Source organism: Protopterus annectens, chromosome 6.part1 (assembly GCF_019279795.1).
Source record: "Protopterus annectens isolate FY-2018-M chromosome 6.part1, PAN1.0, whole genome shotgun sequence".
NCBI classification, from domain to species: Eukaryota; Metazoa; Chordata; order Ceratodontiformes; family Protopteridae; genus Protopterus; species Protopterus annectens.
Genome location: NC_056738.1, coordinates 70,632,777 through 70,651,499, shown reverse-complemented (window position 1 = coordinate 70,651,499; position 18,723 = coordinate 70,632,777). Strand labels below are relative to the sequence as shown.

The following is an 18,723-nucleotide window of genomic DNA, read 5'->3' as shown; positions in this document are numbered from 1 at the left end:
GAGAGAACGGTGGGAATCGGGACCATTCAACAACCTCATTTTCCATCAAGGACAATGTGGTGAGCCTTTCTCGTAAACCTTCAAAGTTCAAAGACAAAAACAAGCAGTCTTTGAAGAACTACTTAATCCTGAAACCGAAAGTCCCTAAGGTTTCACTTTCACTGAAGGGTGTAGGGACAAAGTTCCCTGAGAGGTCCTGCACTGGAGCACAGTGCAAGGCCTCCAAACTTCCCCTAGCATCCGAGTGGCCAACACCAGGAAAGGCAACACTGGTTCACCTATCATTTGTTCTTTTTAGCCTGCACAAGTTCACTGTGGGCAGTTCCATTGATGCTGGCCTAGACCTAGTTACAGCCATGCTATATCCAACAAAAGGCAACTGAAGTTCAGCAAGCATGGAGGAGCCAGCACATGGCCTGAAGACCATAACCCCCCCCCCCCACCGCACTGGGTAGAACCAGTGTCAGCTTAAACAATACCACAGGATCAAATTTTAGGAATCCATAATCTCGTGAAGGAACTCATTCCCTCCACCAGAGCTCTGGAAATTGGTGTCCCAACTTCCAGTGGTTGCAGACAAAGCATTTTAATAAAATCACGTACAACCTCAACAGTCCAAACAAATGCTCATTTCTCTAGAACCATAAGTGTTTTTAAATGATTAATAGCAAACTGTTCAACACAAACTCATCTTTATAGTGGTAGTAGTCATTCAATGGTGGGTCACAAAATGGATTTTATAAGTCATTAAAATCAGAAAACAACTTATGTTTTGTAAACTTGTAATGCATCAGCAACCACTCAAGTTCATACTTTCATCAGTATTTTGTTCATCATGATGCAACCTTTCATCAGGAGGCTAAGTTAGTCTGGCTTTTAAGATATTTGCAGAAATATGAAAATTATGACAGATCAAATGTGTGAACATTTAGCATATCCTTAGCTGAACTAAACAAAATACTGATGTAATACCCATCATTAAAGCTTTTAAGATGAAATATTTTTATGTCGCAAATTTTAGACTGCCATTCAAAATACTTCATTGTATTTTAGATAATTTGCACAAAGGAAGCTTTAATAACAGGATCTGGAGAAAGGGATTCCTCTTCATCCAAAGAGATTTGTCCAGGTGAATGTAATCGAGAGGAAGAGTCTAAAGACTGGTCAGTCATAATCCTGTTCATCACAAGTTGATACAATGGTAGTCTTTTGAGGTGTAGCCTGTGGCTTTAGGGACACAAAGGAAGCTTCAGAGTCAACACCTTTAAACAAGCCCTGGGAGTAATCAATCCACTTCTTTTTCCCAGCTGCCATGGATAAGGCTACATGCCTACTCTTTTGTAGTTTTCTTTTCTGGTGTGATGCCTGCCTGGATGAAATATGGAGGTTTGGTACCCTGATGTACTTCTACTAATGTATCTTGGATTTTCTCCCTAATATTTGTGGAACACCGAAAGGGCCCTCAGAAATAAGTCATGTTCATCTGAAGTGTCTGCAGTTTGCAAGGCCTCAGGAGCCATATCAGCCTCTGTGGTCCTGGCAGCAAGCAAATGAGATGCAACAATGTACTGTTCATTCTGCAACCTCTATGGGTATGTCCAAATCAGACTGCATATCTGTTCTGGGCCTAGCTTTGTCTTTGGTGGTAAAGTGACATCTGGGGATACAGATTCCACCATCTTGGACTGGGGCTAAGCGTTTTAAGATTCCAAGTTTCCAGAAAAGTTTTGAGAGAAAAAAGCCTCGACCTAAAGGTTTTGGGAAAGTACAGTTGTGTACACTTACCATAAATGTAGATGTTAGAGTGTATTCACTGTTGCAGTCATCACATTTGGGTTACCTGCCTGCAGCTAGCCCTCAGCCAGCCTGAATACCAGAGTCTTTGGATTCCTGCGTTGGATGCTGTCTCTTCCATGATGTCAGGTAGTCAGGGGTATAAAACATGCAGCCGACGCCATTACATTAGTTTTTCTTGCCCCAGATATCAGGCGCCCCCACAATGAGAAGCAATTATATGTTATGGTACACCTCCATCAAAAAGCAAATATACCAGAAAACTTAAATATACCAAACAAGAAGGAAAGGTAGAACCAAGAGAAGTCAGGGGGCTGGAGGTAGGGTAACCAGGACTGCAACAGTGAATACACACGAACATCTACATTTATGGCAAGTGTACACAACTGTACTATGTTCTTCATGTTTCACTGTTGCAGTCATCACATTTGGGTTGATTCCCAAAGCTAAGTAAGGGAGGAGGAAGTTAGAGAGCATTAGGGCCAGCTATTAAGCCCTGCAAGACTGCAGTGGCAAAACCAGCTCTGGATTTAGAAAAAACAGGCATGTGGTAATGCTTGGTGAAGAATGTACAGAGCGCCAGGTAGCAGCTTCTAGGATGTACCTGGTAGGGACTCCTCTGAGAAAGGCTGCAGAGGTAGATGCAGTCCTGGTGGAATGTGATCTTATCCCCCGTGGGGTAGGTTTTCCATGGTGCTTGTAGCAGAAATTAATGCAATGGGCTATCCATTTGGAAATGGTTTGCTTTGAAATGGCCCTCCCCTCTGCCCCTGCAGCAAAGCCAACCAGCAGCTGTTCAGATTTTCTGAGAAGCTTAGTCCTGTCCAAATAAAATCTAAGTTGTCTGTGCACGTCCAGAGGGTGCAGTATTCGTCCTCCTTTGTTTTGTGGATTAGGGAAAAAAGTAGGCAAATGAATGGACGGATTTAGGGCCACACTAGATACCACCTTGGACATAAAGGAAGGATTGGTCCTGAGGGAAACCCTGTCTGCATGGAAAACAATGAAGGGTTCCACTGCCACGAGGGCCTGTAATTCAGACACTCTTCTTGCTGAAGTGATGGCTAGAAGGAAGGCGGTTTTCCAAGAAAGGAATTTCAACTCTGCTGTTGTAGCTGAATCAAAGGGAGGGAGAGTGAGCTTTTCCAATACAAAGTTGATGTCCCAGGCTGGAGTAGGGGCTCTCCTGGAGGGGTATTAAATTTTTGGCCCCTCTAAGGAATTGTTTTAGCAGGGGGTGACAGAAGAGGGGTAGCTCGGTATTATAATGTGCTGAAATGGCGGAGACATGAATTTTAATTGACGAGAAGGATAGGCCCTTGTGGAGCATTTCTGTTAAGTACTGAAGAATACGAGGCAAGCTGGGCACTGTTGTGCCCATTCCCCAAGTGTGGCTCCAGGAACAGTATCTCTTCCAATTTTCAGCATAGGATTTTCTAGTACTAGGCCTCCTTGCCTCCAGAATGACATCTAGCACCTACTTACTGAGGGATGCTATTGGAGAGCTCAAGGAATTAGCCAGGCTGCAAGGTTCAGGGTATGAAGCTGGGGGCAGAATCTGGCCCGCCTGCTGGGACAGCAGGGAATAGGTCTGAGGCAGGTGCCATGGTTCCAGCAGTGTCAAATTGCACAAGATGGGGTACCAGTTCTGGTGTGGCCAGTCTGGTGCAATCAGTATTGTCCTTGGCTTGTTCCGTTTGATCTTTAGCAGAACCTTCGAGAGGAGAGGCAGAGGGGGAAAGCATAAACCAAGAGGCTTTCGCAGGTAAAGGACAGGGCATCCACTTTCCAAGCTTGACTGTGAGGAGTCCTTGTGCAGAATTTGTCCAATTGGTAGTTTTGAGGGGAGGCAAACAGTTCTACCTCTGGAGTCCCTCATTTGTTCCTCGAGAGGCTGAATATTTTTGGTTCCAGTTTCCATTTGTGTGGGTCCATGACATTTCTGCTTAAGTAGTCTGCCAGTAAATTTAGCTTGCCTGGCAGGAATTGAGCTTGTAGGTGCACTTGGCAGCTCAAGGCTGTGTTCCACAGAGCCATGGCTAGTCTGCACAGACAGTGGGTTCCCCCCTGCTTGTTTATGTACCACATAACTGTGGTGTTGTCTGTCTTTACCAATAGTTGTCCTGGAAGAATGCGGTCTTTGAAGGCGGTTAGGGAATTCTGTACAGCTAACATTTCTTTTTTGTTGATATGCAGGTGCCTCTGTCTCTGGTTCCATTTGCTCTGAATGCACTGCCCTGCAAGTGAGCTCCCCCATGCATAGTCTGATGCGTCTGTCGTTAGGGTTTGGGTGGCAAGGGGTAGAGTGAAAGGCAGCCCCTTGTTGTGGTAGCAGGCCTCTGCACACCAAAGGAACTCTGTCTTTATGAAAGGAATAATAGGAATCATCAATTACAGGTCCCGAGAATGCTGACACCATAAGCTTTTTAGATAACATTGTGGTTTCCTCATATGCAGTCTTGCATATGGAATTAGTAGAATGCAAGAGGCCATGAACCAAAGGGCTTGCAGAATTTTCCTTGCAGATAAGCTGGGGCTTTGATAGTTTAAAGTAGGTTGTCACATAAACTTGTTTCTCTGGAGTGAGGAAAGCCATCTGGGAAGTTGTGTTCAAGCTTGTTCCCAGGAATACAATCTGTTGGCAGGGTACTAGGTGAGGTTTCTTTTCGTTTATGGTGTACCCCAGTGAGGTTAGAAGTTTCTTTACGAATGCCAGGTGTTGTAATAGCAAGTCCTGGCTTTCTGCCTGAATCAGACAATTGTCCAAGTATGGATATATTTGTATATTTCTCTGCCTGCAAAATGCAATGGCTGGAGCTAGACACTGTGAATACCCTGAGCACAGTAGATAAGCCAAAGAGAAGTGCAGAGAACTGATAGTGCATAGAGCCCACCCTGAAATGTATTTCCTGCAAGATTCCCTTATTGGGATGTGCAGGTAATCTTCCTTTAAGTCTAAGATTGCCAACCAGGCATCTTTGCCTAGCATAGGAAGAAGATGTTGAAGTGTAAGCATTTTGAATTTTGGGATTACCAGAAAGGTGTTTAGAATAGAGAGGGGTCCAGGATAGAGCACCAGGAGCTGTCTTTTCTGGGTACCAGGAAAAGTATTGAATAAAAACCTTGTCCCCTTTGTTCTGCTGGGACAGGCTGAATAGCCTTGATAGAAGAGAGAGAACCTGCTGTTGGGCCTCCACCCAATGATTTGGGGGTAGGTCTGGCCAACCGTTTGGGTTTGGTAGGGTGTGGAAGTGGAATCTGTATCCTTGTGAAACTACATTCAAAACCCATTTGTCCTAGGTAATGAGTTCCCAGTTTTTTGCATGCAGGGCGAGCTTTCCTCTTAAGGGAGCAGGCAGTTGAGCAGGGCTTGAAAGGGTTAAAGAAGTCATTGTGCCATTTTTCCGTAGGGGGGTGGCTTACTACTCCCTGCTTTGGAAGTGGGAGCCCCCCCACTTCTTAGGCCTGTGCGGAGCCTGAGACTGTAACCTAGGTTGTCTGCTGTTCCTGGGTTTGGACTGAGAAGGCCTGGAAGAGACTGGAAAGGACCAATTCTTTTGAATGTCAATGCCTACTAAATCTGGGAGGCTGTACTTGTACGAAATCTTTTAACAGTTTGCATAGATTTAGCTTTTTCCTCCATCCTTTTGAGGACTTCTGCTTTGTTGCCAAACAGGCGGTCTTGATTTAAAGGAGCATCCAGTAATGTAGCTTTAACATGATCTGGCAAGTTTTGCTCCTTAAGCCAAGCTTGCCTTCTAAGTACAGACTCAGTGATAGAAACCCTGCAAGATGCTTCTAAAGCGTCAAAATCACATTGCAAAGTATGTTTACCAACTTGTTCTGCAGAATGCATTAAATCCTGAAATTCTGTGTGTTCTGCACAGTCGGGAATCAACATAATTTTCTGTTTAAGTAGTCCCATAATATACTGCTGGTACTTTAACATATGAAACTGGCAATTTAAAGCCCTAATGGCCATAGTAGCAGAAGTGTATACCTTCTTACCCAATCTGTCCAAAGCTCTGGAATCTCTATCAGAAGGGGGTAGGATTTTTGGCAGCAGCAGCCTTAATGCCTTTTGGTCCTTCGGAAATGGTCTCTGGATCCGCAGTAGGAATCTTGAAGAGGAACTTGTGAGTCAGGTACTCTAATACCAGTCAGGTTTTCTGGGAGCCAGAGGTAAAATGTCTGGGGAAAGGCTAGATTCCAAGAAAGAATCATCTACAATGTCCAGAAAGAACAGTTGTGTACACTTACCATAAATGTAGATGTTAAGAGTATATTCACTGTTGCAGTCATTACATTTGGGTTATCTGCTTGCAGGTAGCCCTCAGTCGGTCTGATTATCAAAGTCTTGGGTCCTGCGTCAGTTGCTGTCTTATCTTCCATGACGTCAGGTAGTCAGGGTTCATAGGTTGGTACTAGGCTATCAGCCCTAGGGCCTATACAAGCCTAGCCATAACAATTCCCTGGCTATTTCTTCCCACATTATTTACTTTCCTGGACCCCTGTCTAGCAGGGCGACTGACGTGATCCCTGGGGTGAATTTCCTTTCTCCCACCCAATCGTCAAGGTTCCTCTTGAAGAGGTCCAAAGAGGCACTCTGCTTGACATGTATGGGCAATCTATTCCAGAGTCTGGGGAGTCTCTGGGTCAGGAACCTATCCCTCCAGCATGTTTTGTTTATTGTGATGACAAGGTTTAGATCCCTGGAGCGTGTAGCTCTGAGGGATTGGGATTTCTTTAAGTGTAGCATGTCCAACAGCTCTGGGTTTGACATGGCCTTGTATGTTAAGCAGAGATCGCCTCTGAGTAGACGATATGCGACAGAGTATAGCTGGAGTTTTTTAAGGCGGTCAGCGTAGGGCATCTGCTTTAGGCCTGTGATTGTTTTAGTGAGGTATTTCTGAGGCCTTTCCAGTTGTTGCAGATGTCTTGAGAGGTACATACCAAATGGGGCGTTGTATTCTATAATGGGTCTAATGAGGGATGAGTACAATGGGACAATGACCTCCTTTTTTCTGGATGAAAAGCCCTTCGTGATGAGGTGTGCCACATAGGATTTCCTGACTGTTGTGGCGATGTGGTTATCGAAGGTGAGACCACTGTCCACCTGTGTCCCTAAGTCTCTTATCACACTTTCTGTGTTTAGTGTACTGCCACCTATATGGTAATTCATGGATACATGTTTTTTCCCAAAGGGGATAACAATACATTTCTTGGCATTGAGCTTGAGCCCATGGCTCTGGCATCAAGCTTCTGTTTCTGTAAGGCCCTTTTGTAGAGTATCCACATCATTTGGGGATTCAATAATGGCTCCCAGTTTGCAGTCATCTACAAACTTTGTTAGCCAGAGTCCCTTAGTGTTGACCTGTACTTCAGAGAAGTAGATGCCAAACAAGAGCAGCCCCAGGACTGAACCCTGAGGTACTCCACTTGTCACTTGTCTGGAGCTGGATTTGGAGTCTGCTACTTTTACAGTGTGGGTTCTATCAGTAAGCCATTTAGCAACCCATTGGGTGACATAGGGATTAATGCCCAACTTAGTAAGTTTATCTATGATTCCAGAGTGGGGGATGGTGTCAAAGGCCTTGGCAAGGTCTAGATAGGCTGTGTGGACCACCTTACCCTTGTCCATGGCTCTGGAGACTGATTCAAAGAAGTCAATCAGGTTCAGGAGACAAGATCGGCCCTTCACAAATCAAAACTGGGTGGGGTCCAGTGTTTGAAGGTTGCCAGTGTCTTTGTTTATAAGTTCCATGATAATACGCTCCATGGCCTTGCAGATAAGGCTTGTCAGACTGATGGAACGGTAGTTTCCGGGATCCAAGGTGGATCCCCCCTTGTGGATTGGGATAACTGTAGCTCTGCGCCACTCAGTGGGCACGAAACCTGAGGTGAGGCTATGATTAAACATGACACTTAGGTGAGGTGCCAGTTCATATTGTAGTTCATGTAGTACACAGCCCGGGATGTCATCTGGTCCCATGGATGCTGTATTCTTGGCTTTAGAGAGTGCGTTTTGTACCTGCGTGGCCATTACTGGAATTTGGCAATCTTCCGGTATTGAGATGGGCCATTTAGGGGGTGAGAGGGGGGTGAAGTTGGCACTGAATCGATCTGCCAGGATATTGGCAATATCCTTTGGATCAGTATATTTAATGCCATTCTGTTTTAGCTCAAAGCAGATCTGAGCATTGCCATTCAGATTCTTGACATAGTTATAGAATGCTTTGTGGTTGTCTTTGGAATCTTTGGCAATTTTATTTTCGTAACTAGCTTTGGAGGATTTTATGAGGCATCTCAGTTTCTTACTGAGGCTAGTAAGGGAGTTTTTTGCATCCTGGGATTTTCCTCTTTTCTGCAAAAGTTTCTTCCTTTTGTTGTAAAGTTTGTTTATGGCAGGGGACCACCAGATTGGCTTCCTTTTTTTGGATGAGAGCATTTTGGTTCTATTTGGGATGGCACGATTCATGCATGAGTGGATGTGCTCGTACAGTGCCTTAGTGTACGATTCAGCAGTTGAACTTTCAGTTCCCGTCTGCATGGGTGTTATGAAGTTTGTCACTTCTGACTTGAGTAGCATGAGTAGCATGGGTATAAAGCATGCAGCCAACGCCATTTTATCAGCTTTTCTTGCCCCAGATGTCAGGTGCCCCCATAATGGGAAGCAATTATATACAAGGTTACACCTCCAACAAAAAGCAAATACACCAGAAAGCTTTAAGCATAGTAAACAAGAATAGAGGTATAGACAATAGATGTCAGGGGGCTGGAGGGCGGGTAACCAGGACTGCAACAGTGAATACACTCGAACATCTACATTTATGGTAAGTGTACACAACTGTACTATGTTCTTAGTGTTTCACTGTTAGTCGTTACATTTGGGGAGATTCCCAAAGCTAAGGTTGGGTGGAGGAATTTAAATAGAATTAGGACCAGCTATAAGGCCCTGCAAGACTGCAGAGGCAAAACCAGCTCTGGATTTAGAGAAATTTGGCAAATGACAATACTTGGTGAAAGTATGTACAGAACTCCAGGTAGTAGCTTCTAGGATGTCCTTTGTAGGTAGCCCCTGAGAAAGGCTGTAGAGGTAGATGCAGCCCTGGTTGAATGGGGTCTGATGACCTGTGGGACAGATTTTCCATGGTGCTTATAGCAGAAATAAATGCAGTGGCCTATTCATTTTGAAATGGTTTACTTTGAAATAGCTTTCTCCTCTGTCCCTGCAGCAAATGCCACCAGCAGCTGTTCAGATTTCCTTTGAGGTTTACTCCTGTCCAAGTAGAATCTAAGTTGTCTGTGTACATCTAAGGAGTGGAATATCCCTTTCCCCTTTGTTCTGTGGGTTAGGAAAAAAGGTAGGCAAATGAATGGACTGATTAACAGCCATACTGGATACCACCTTGGGCATGAAGGAGGGATTGGTTCTGAGAGACACCCCGTCTGCATGAAAGATGATTAAAGGCTCCACTGCCTTAAGGGCCTGTAATTCAGATAACAGTCTTGCAGAAGTTATTGCTAAAAGGAAAGCTGTTTTCCAGGAAAGGAATTTTATATCTGCAGTAGCAGCTGGCTAGAAACGAGGAAGAGTGAGTTTCTCAAAGACAAAATTAAGGTCCCAGGCAGGAGTTTGCGCTCTCCTGGGTGTCCTTAAAATTTTGGCCCCACTGAAGAACTGCTTGAGCAGTGGGTGAGAGAAGAGGGGAGGCTCTGTGTTATAATGAGCTGAAATGGCTGAGGCATGGATTTTGGAGGAGGAAAAGGACAAGCCCTTATGAAGCCTCTCTGTCAAATATTGTATAATGAGGCAAATTGGGCACTGCTGCACTCATCCCTTGAGATTGGTTCCAGGTAAAAAATCTTTTCCATTTTGCAGCATAAGATTTTCTAGTACTAGGCTTCCTAGCCTCCAAAATGACACCCATCACTGATTTGCTGAGGGGTGGTAAAGGAGGGATTAGGTAATTAGCCAGGCTGCTAGGTTCAGGGATTGCAGATGAGGGTGCAGAATCAGGTTCCCCTGCTGAGACAACAGGCAAGGAGTCTGAGGCAGGTGCCACGGGGCCAAGCGTGACACACTGCGCAGGAGTGGGTAACCAGTGTTGTTGTGGTCAGTCTGGTGCAATTAAGATCGTCCTTGGCTTGTCCTGTTCAATCTTTAGTAGAACTTTGGAGAGCAGAGGCAGAGGAGGAAAGGCATAAACTGATAGTTTTTTCCAGCTGAAGGATAGAGCATCCACTTTCCAAGCTAGTTTGTGGGGAATCCTTGTGCAAAATTTGTCCAATTGATTGTTCTGGGGGGAGGCAAACAGATCTATATCTGGGCTCCCCCATTTTCTTGTCCACATGAACATCCTTGGTTCCAGTTTCCACTCGTGTGGGTCGATAAAGTTTCTGCTTAGTCCATCTGCCAGTATATTTAGTTTTCCTGGCAGGAATTAGGCTTGTAGATTGCACTTGGTAGCTCAAGGCTGTGTTCCACAATGCCATGGCTAGTCTGCAGACGGGGGTAAGAATGGGTACCCCCCTGATTGTTTATGTACCACATGATCATGGTGTGGTCCGTCTTTACCATTAGTTGTCCTGGAAGAATGTGGTCCTTGAAGGCTGTCAGAGCATTCTGTACAGCTAACATTTCCTTTTGATTTATCTGTAGGTGCATTTGACTTGGGTTCCATTTGCCCTGAATGCACTTTCCTGCCAGGTGAGCTCCCCATGCATAGTCTGGTGCATCTGTTGTCAAGGTTTGGGTGGCAGGGGGTAGTGTGAATGGTAGTCCCTTGTTTTGGTGGCAGGCCTCTGCCCACCAAAGGAACTCTAGGCATAGGCAAGGTATGACAGGAATCATTGCTTCTAGATCCTGTGAATGTTGACACCATAGGCTTTTGAGATACCATTGCAGTTTCCTCATATGCAGTCTTGCATATGGAATTAGAAGAATGCAGGAGGCCATGAACCCCAAGGCTTCCAGTACTTGCCTTGCAGATAACTGGGCTTTTGTGGCCACTTGTTGAAGTAGGTTGTCAAAAGAATCCGTTTCTCTGGCGTGAGGAAAACCATCTGGGAAGTTGTATTCAAGCTTGCTCCCAGGAATATAATTTGTTGACAGGGTACCAGGTGTGATTTATTTTCGTTTATGGTGTACCCCAGACAAGTCAATAGCCTCTGAACAAAGGCCAGATGATTCAAAAGTATGTCCTGGCTTTCTGTCTGAATTAGACAACCGTCCAGGTATGAGTATATTTGAATATTTCTTTGCCTGCAAAATGCAATGAGTGGAGCTAGGCACTTTTTGAATACCCTGGGTGCAGTAGATAAGCCAAAGGGCAGTGCAGAGAACTGATAATGCATGTAGCCTTCTTTGAAGCGTAGGCATCTTCTGCAAGACTCCCCGATAGGGATGTGCAGGTATGCTTCTTTTAAGTCTGGTGTTGCCAGCCATGCATCTTTGCCTAGCATGGGAAGCAGCTGGTGAAGAGTCAGCATCTTGAATTTTGGAATCACCAGAAAGGGATTTAGAGTAGAAAGGTCCAGGATAGAACGCCATGTATTGCCTTTTCTGGGTACCAGGAAAAGTCTTGAATAGAAACCTTGTCCCGTTTCCTCTTCTGGTACCAACTGAATAGCCCCCATGCTTAAAAGAGAGAGCACTTGACTTTGGTCCTCTGCCCACTGATTTGTGGGTGGATCTGGCCACCCGCTTGGTGTTGGTAAGGTGTGGAAGTGAAATCTGTATCCTTAGGACACTATATTTAAAACCCATTTGTCCTGGATAATGAGTTCCCAGTTTTGGGCCTGCAGACCAATCTTTCTGCCTAAAGGTGCATTCAGTTGGGAAGTGCTTGGAAATTTTAAAAGCAAGTTATTGCAACAGTTTTCAATATGGGGGAGTCTTACCCTGATTTGGGTGTGGAGTCTTACCCTGATTTGGGTGTGGACCCCCCCCCACTGTTTAGTCTTGTATGTCCCCTGGGACTGAAACCTGGGGTTTCTGCTATGTCTGTGTTTGGCTTGATAAGACCTGGAAGGGGCTGGAAAGGACCAAGTTTTAGAGGGCCAGTGCCTACTAAATCTAGGAGGCTGAATAAATAAGAAATCTTTAGCAGTTTGCAAAGACTTAGCTTTATCTTCCATCTTTTTAAGAACTTCCTCGGCCTTGTTGCCAAACAGGCGGTCCTGATTTATGGGAGCATCCAGCAATTTAGCTTTAACATGATCAGGCAAAGATTGCTCCTTAAGCCAGGCATGCCTTCTGAGCACAGACCCAGTAACAGCAGCCATGCAAGAGACCTCTAATGAATCAAATTCCACATTGCAAAATATGTTCTCCAACCTGTTCAGCAGAATGCATTAAATCCTGTAATTCTTTATTTTCCACACAGTCAGGAATCAACATCATTTTCTGTCTAAGCAATCCAATAACATGCTGCTGATACTTTAACATATGAAGCTGGCAGTTTAAAGCATAATGGCCAAGGCTGCAGAAGTGTAAACCTTCTTACCCAATCTATCCAGCGCCCTGGAGTCTCTATCAGAAGGGGTAGGATTTTTAGCAGTAGAAGCCTTAATGCCCTTGGGCCCCTGTGAAATAGTCTCTGGATCTGCAATATGATTTTTAAAAAAGTAACTTGTGTGACTCAGGGACCCTGTAATATCGGTCAGGTTTTCTGGGAGCAGGAGGCAAGGAATCAGGGGCCAAACTAGATTCCAAAAAAGCATCATCAACAATGTCTAGTACAGGAGGAATAGCTAAAGGCCTTTGCTGAGGCAGGAGTAAAAAATCCCCAAGCCTCTTTTTTGAATCAGAAAAATCCTGGCTTTCTCAGTGGAAATGCTCCCTTACAGTATGTAAGGTTTCACCAAAAGAAAAATCCTCTGGAGGGGAAGCAGAGGGAAGAGAGTCCTCTGCATCAGAATCCTCACAAGTAGATAAGGTCAAATCCAGATCAGAAGAACCAGAAAAAAAACAGAATCCTGGTCAGAAGATTCATAAACAACTTCAGTCCTAGGCCTCTTAGAAAGGGGGGGGGGTTGGCTTCCCCTGATTACAGTTATTAGATCTTCAGCCATTATCATCATTTGTTTTTTAGGCATAGAGGCCTGAGCATGTGGTCTGGGCTTTTAGGCATGGTTCGAGATTTAGGCCTAAGTGAAGAAGGTGGTGGTTTAATATGCAAGTCCATAGGCCTGAATACACCCTCAGAAGCCAGTGCCTGCACAGCGGCTCCGGACCCATCCAAAGTAGAGACATCCGCGGGTTCCATAGTTGAAGCATCTTGCAGCATACCAGACTCTGAATGGGTATCAGCAGAGGCCTGCGAATCAGAAGTAGCGGGTATCAGGGGATGTGAAAGCGCCTCACTGAGTACCGGCGAAATGGCGACTGGCTTAGGAGAAGCGTTGCCGGCAGTTTTGGACCCCTGCAGCCTGTCTCTGTCTTTATCTTTGCGTTTTTTCGGAATCCTGGTAGTCGGATGGCTAACAGACGACATTTCTGGATAATTAAACCGAGAACCGGAATATTTAGAGATGAAAATATACCGACGACGGATAGTGTGCTGATTAAATAAGGCACAAAACCGACAGCAAGGTACGTTGTGGTCAGGGCCTAGGCAAGGAATACAGTACGAATGAAAATCTTTATGAGGCATTTACTTTCCACAAGTAATGCAATTATTAACTTTTACTGACATCGGTAAGGAGCAAGAAAAAGTTTACCCAACGGGGTACTTGGCTTTAGTTGAAGACTTCGGTTCTGAAACTCGAAAATGAAAATTATAGTTGTTGGCCGACCGGCACTTGCGAACTGCTTCTGCTTCGGGCACCGCACGGCAAGAAAGACAGTACAGTTTTGTACCTACCATAAATGTAGATGTTCGAAGATCCACATTGCTGCAGTCCTTACTTATGGGTAGTCCCGCTGTCCTCGGTCGGCCCGAATACCAAAGTATTAGGCTGACGTCAGTCATGGGCACACAGCCCTGACATCAGAGCGTCAGGGTATAAAAGCGCATGACCGACGTCATATCCTCAGTCTTTTCTTGCCCCAGATGTCAGAAGGCCCTAAAAGAAAGGCCACAGCCAAAAAACAGAGTACCTTCCCAAAAGATATGCCCAACTACAGCCATCACCCAAACCATATAACCATGCTAAGCTACAGAGGGGAAGGAGGGAGGAATTGGACTGCAGCAATGTGGATCTACGAACATCTATATTTATGGTAGGTACAAAACTGTACTATGTACTTCTTCACACATTGCTGCAGTCCTTACTTATGGGTAGAATCCCAAAGCAACGGAAAGGGAGGTTGGAAAAATCATAAAGCATTAGGGGCTGCTAAAATGCCCTGTAATATTGCAGTGGCAAATCCAGCCCTAGACTTAGAATAAAGAGGAAGGTGGTAATGTTTAGAAAAAGTATGTACTGAACTCCAAGTGGCTGCTTCCAAAATATCCTTTGTAGCTACCCCCCTTAGAAAGGCAGTAGAAGTTACAGTAGCTCTAGTGGAATGAGGTCTGATTCCAGTCGGAATCTCTTTACCATGATGGGAATAACAAAAAGAAATACAAAACCCAATCCATTTAGAAATAGTTTGTTTTGAAACAGGTCTACCCTGTGAACCCAAAGCAAAAGAAACAAACAACTGCTGAGACTGTCTGAACTCCTTGGTTCTGCTCAAATAATAACACAACTGCCTGTGAATATCCAAAGTATGCAAAATCTTCTCCCCTTTATTTTGAGGATTTGCATAAAAAGTAGGCAAATGAATAGTTTGGTTTAAGGCCACACTAGAAACCACTTTAGGCATAAAGGAAGGATTAGTACGCAAAGACACCCTATCCTTATGAAAAATCAAGAAAGGCTCCACTGCCATAAGGGCCTGTAATTCAGAAACCCTTCTTGCAGAAGTAATGGCCAACAAAAAAGCAGTTTTCCATGACAAATACTTTAACTCGGCAGTAGCTGCAGGCTGAAAAGGTTGTAGAGTAAGCTTTTCCAACACAAAATTGAGATCCCAAGCAGGAGTAGGAGCTCTACGTGGGGGTCTTATGTTCTTTGCCCCTCTGAGAAACTGTTTAAACAAAGGATGAGAGAATAAAGGAGGGTCACAGTCATAATTAGCCGAAATGGCTGCAGCATGAACCTTTATGGAGGAGAAGGACAAACCTTTGTCTAATAACTCAGTAAGATATTGTAAGGAAGCACTTAAATTAGGCTTGGAAACATCAAAGTCCTTCCCTTTGCTCCAAATAAAAAATCTCCTCCATTTATCAGCATAAACTTTCCTTGTACTAGGCCTCCTGGCCTCCAAAATAACATTCAAAACTTGTTGTGGAAGCTGAGAACCTCCAGAATCTAAAACAGAATATGCCAGGCTGTTAGATGCAGAGACTGAATTCTGACATTGAGAAAGTGATTGCCCTCCTGAGACAAAAGGTGTGGAATCAAAGGCAGAGGCCATGAAGGCTCTCGGACCAAACTCCTCAGTAGTGGGTACCAGTGTTGTCGAGGCCAATCCGGTGCTATCAGGATCATGGATGGCTTGTCTTGTCTGGCCTTCAAGAGAACCTTGGGCAGAAGAGGTAGAGGTGGAAAGGCATATACATGAAGATTGTTCCAACTGAATGACAGAGCGTCCACCTTCCAAGCTGTGGGATGAAACCTTTTTGTGCAAAACTTTGGCAACTGGTAATTTAGTGGAGAAGCGAACAGATCTATGTCTGGAGTTCCCCATGACACTGTCAACTTTTGAAATACCTGAGGATCCAATTTCCACTCGTGAGGATCCACTATTTGTCTGCTCAATACATCTGCTAAGGAGTTCTGTGCTCCTGGCAGAAATCTTGCCTGAAGATTGAGGTTGTAACTGAGAGCTGTCTCCCACAAAATAAATCGCTTGTCTGCAAAGAGGGTACGAATGAGTTCCCCCTTGCTTGTTGATGTACCACATGACAGTTGTGTTGTCTGTTAGAATCAACACCTGCCCTGGGTGAAGTAAATCCTTGAAAGCCATTAATGCAAATTGTACTGCTAACATCTCCTTCAAGTTGATATGCAAATGTTGAAGTCTGGCAGGCCACGTGTCTTGCACCCATTTCCCATTGAGGTGTGCTCCCCAAGCCTTGTCCGAGGCATCCGTCGTTAGAATCTGACTCGCCTCTGGTCGGGTCACAGAGAGTCCCTTGTTTAGGTGACATTCCTGAGCCCACCACAAAAATTCCTTCTGAATGCAAGGTATCATTTGAATGACTGTCTAGATCCTGGCAGTGTTGTGTCCATAGATTTTTGAGATACCATTGAAGCTTCCTCATATGCAATTTGGCATTGGGAAGCACCAGAATACAAGATGCCATGAACCCCAAGGCTTGAAGGACTGTCCTTGCAGTCAGCCTGGACTGTAGAGACATTTGATGGAAATAAAGTGAAAGACTTTTCTGTTTGTCCGGGGTCAAAAAGGCCATCTGGGAAGCTGTATTCAGTCTCACACCCAGAAAGCACATGTCCTGAGAGGGTACTAGACTGGACTTTGTTTCGTTCACAGAATACCCTAGGCATCTTAACACTACCATCACATACTGTAGATGCTGAAGAAGCTCGTCCTTGTCTTGTGCAATAATCAGGCAATCGTCCAAATAAGGATAAATTTGTATTCCTTCCATCCTGAAAAAGGCTATCACTGGAGCCAGAACCTTTGTGAACACTCTGGGCGCAGTAGATAAGCCAAAGGGCAATGCAGAGAACTGATAATGTAAATTTCCAGCTCGAAAATGCAGGTACTTCCTGCAACTGGGCCTGATAGGAACATGAAGATAAGCCTCTTTTAGATCCAGAGTTACCATCCAGTGATCTTTTCCCAGCAGAGGCAAAAGCTGTTGTAATGTCAACATTTTGAACTTTGGAATGTCCAAATAAGTGTTAAGGAGAGATAAATCCAAAATCGGTCTCCACGTGTTCCCTTTCTTTGGTACTAGAAACAGGCGGGAATAAAACCCTAGACCCACTTCTGAAGTGGGTACTGGCTGTATGGCTCCCATGTGAAGAAGTAATGAAATCTGTTTGTGAGCCTCCATCCTTTGCCGAGGAGGAATATCTGGCATACCCTTGAAAGGAGGCAATGTATGGAAATAAAACTTGTAACCTTTGTTTATAATGTCCAACACCCATTTGTCTTGGGTGATTAAAAACCAATTTTGCTTGAAGAGAGCTAGCTTTCCTCCCAAAGGAGCTGCCAGGCAAGAAGAATCTGGCAGCTGAAAATGCAGGTCATTGGGCCTGTTTACGAAAGGACTGGCCCCTACCCTCACCAGCAGATTGAGCAGGCGAACTCCATGTTCTAGGCCTAAAGGTACTCTGAGCTCTGCCCCTACCACGCCTAGATCTACCCCTAGACTGGGAATCAGAAGAAGGGTACGTCCACCCCTTAGCAGGCCAATTTCTACTAAACTTAGGAGGTTGAACCTGCAAAAATCTTTAACAGTCTGCATAGACTTAGCCTTGTCCTCCATTTTCTTCAAAACAGACTCCACAGGAGGACCAAACAAAACTTCGGACTGTAAAGGGCATCCAGAATTCTAGACTTAACATGCTCAGATAAATTCTGATCCTTAAGCCAGGCATGCCTCTGAAGAACTGAACCAGTGGCAGCCACTCTAGAAGAAGCCTGCAAAGCATCAAAGCCACACTGCAAAGAATGTTTCCCCACCTGTTCAGAAACATGCACCAAATCTTGCAATTCTTTACACTCTATGCCCTCTGCCAAAGCATCCACTTCAGATTTTAGCTGAGAAAGGAGGAAATTCTGATATTTCAACATATGAAACTGGCAATTTAAAGCCCTCATTGCTAAAGTAGAAGAGGTGTACACCTTCTTACCCCATCTGTCCAAAGCTCTAGCTTCCTTATCTAGAGGAACCGGATTCTTTACAACAGAAGCCCTAACACCCTTAGGTCCCTGACTAATAGTTTCTGGGTCCGCCCTAGGACTCTTATATAGGTATTTATGAGCCTCAGGTACCCTATAATACCTGTCCGGTTTAACTGGTGCAGGAGGCATAGAATCTGGATTAAATGAAGCCTCGAAAAACATCCTGAACAACATCCAAAACAGGAGGAATAGCCAAGGGTCTGTGCTGTGGTAAAAACAAGAACTCTCTAAGCCTCTTTCTGGAATCTGAGTAATCCTGTCCTTCCCACCTAAAATGTTCCCTCATAGAGTGTAAGGTTTCTGAAAAAGAAAAATCCTCTGGAGGGGAAGCAGAAGGAGTAGAATCCTCTGCATCGGAATCCGAATAAGGAGGAAAATCTTGAATATCTTCAGCAGAAGACTCAGAATCATCTGAGGCCTGCTCCAAAATTTCCAACTCTGGTTCTACCCTGGGCCTCTTATCAGGAGGGGGCATGGAACCTCTAATTAAAGTAATCAAATCTTCTGCCATTTTAAGCATATGCTTCTTAGGTACAGACCCTGAAGAACCAGAACTCCAGAAGAAGGCATAACAGACCTGCCCTTAGAAGGAGCCCTAGAAACAGTAGCAGAAGGCCTAACCCCCTTAGGCAAAGAAGGGAGAATAGTAATCTGAGAGGCCCCTTCAGCCTGACCTGACTCCTGTGAGGCCACATCCTGTAAAATCAAGGTTTCCCCCTGAGACTCAACAGAAACTTCAGCCGGATCCACCTGTTCCACTGCAGTCTCTAAAGGACCGGCGTCCGAAATGGACGAATCATCCTGTCTAGGCTTTACAGATTTGTCTTTACGCTTCTTCATGGAAGCGGGCGTCGGAGGATCCGACGGCATATTATAATTACACCATTTGCCAAAGACTAACCTAGCGCAATCTAGCCTTCTCTTAATAGTGCGCTTATTAAACCTAGCACAAAACAGACACCCAACTACGTCGTGCTCCGGTCCCAAGCAAGGGATAC

General features: G+C 44.8%; 1 protein-coding gene across 1 annotated transcript in view; it reads right to left on the bottom strand.

The window, feature by feature from the left end:
* Positions 1-18,723, bottom strand: part of SSB (small RNA binding exonuclease protection factor La) — a 742,287-nt gene that overhangs the window by 358,734 nt on the left and 364,830 nt on the right. The window lies entirely within an intron of this gene.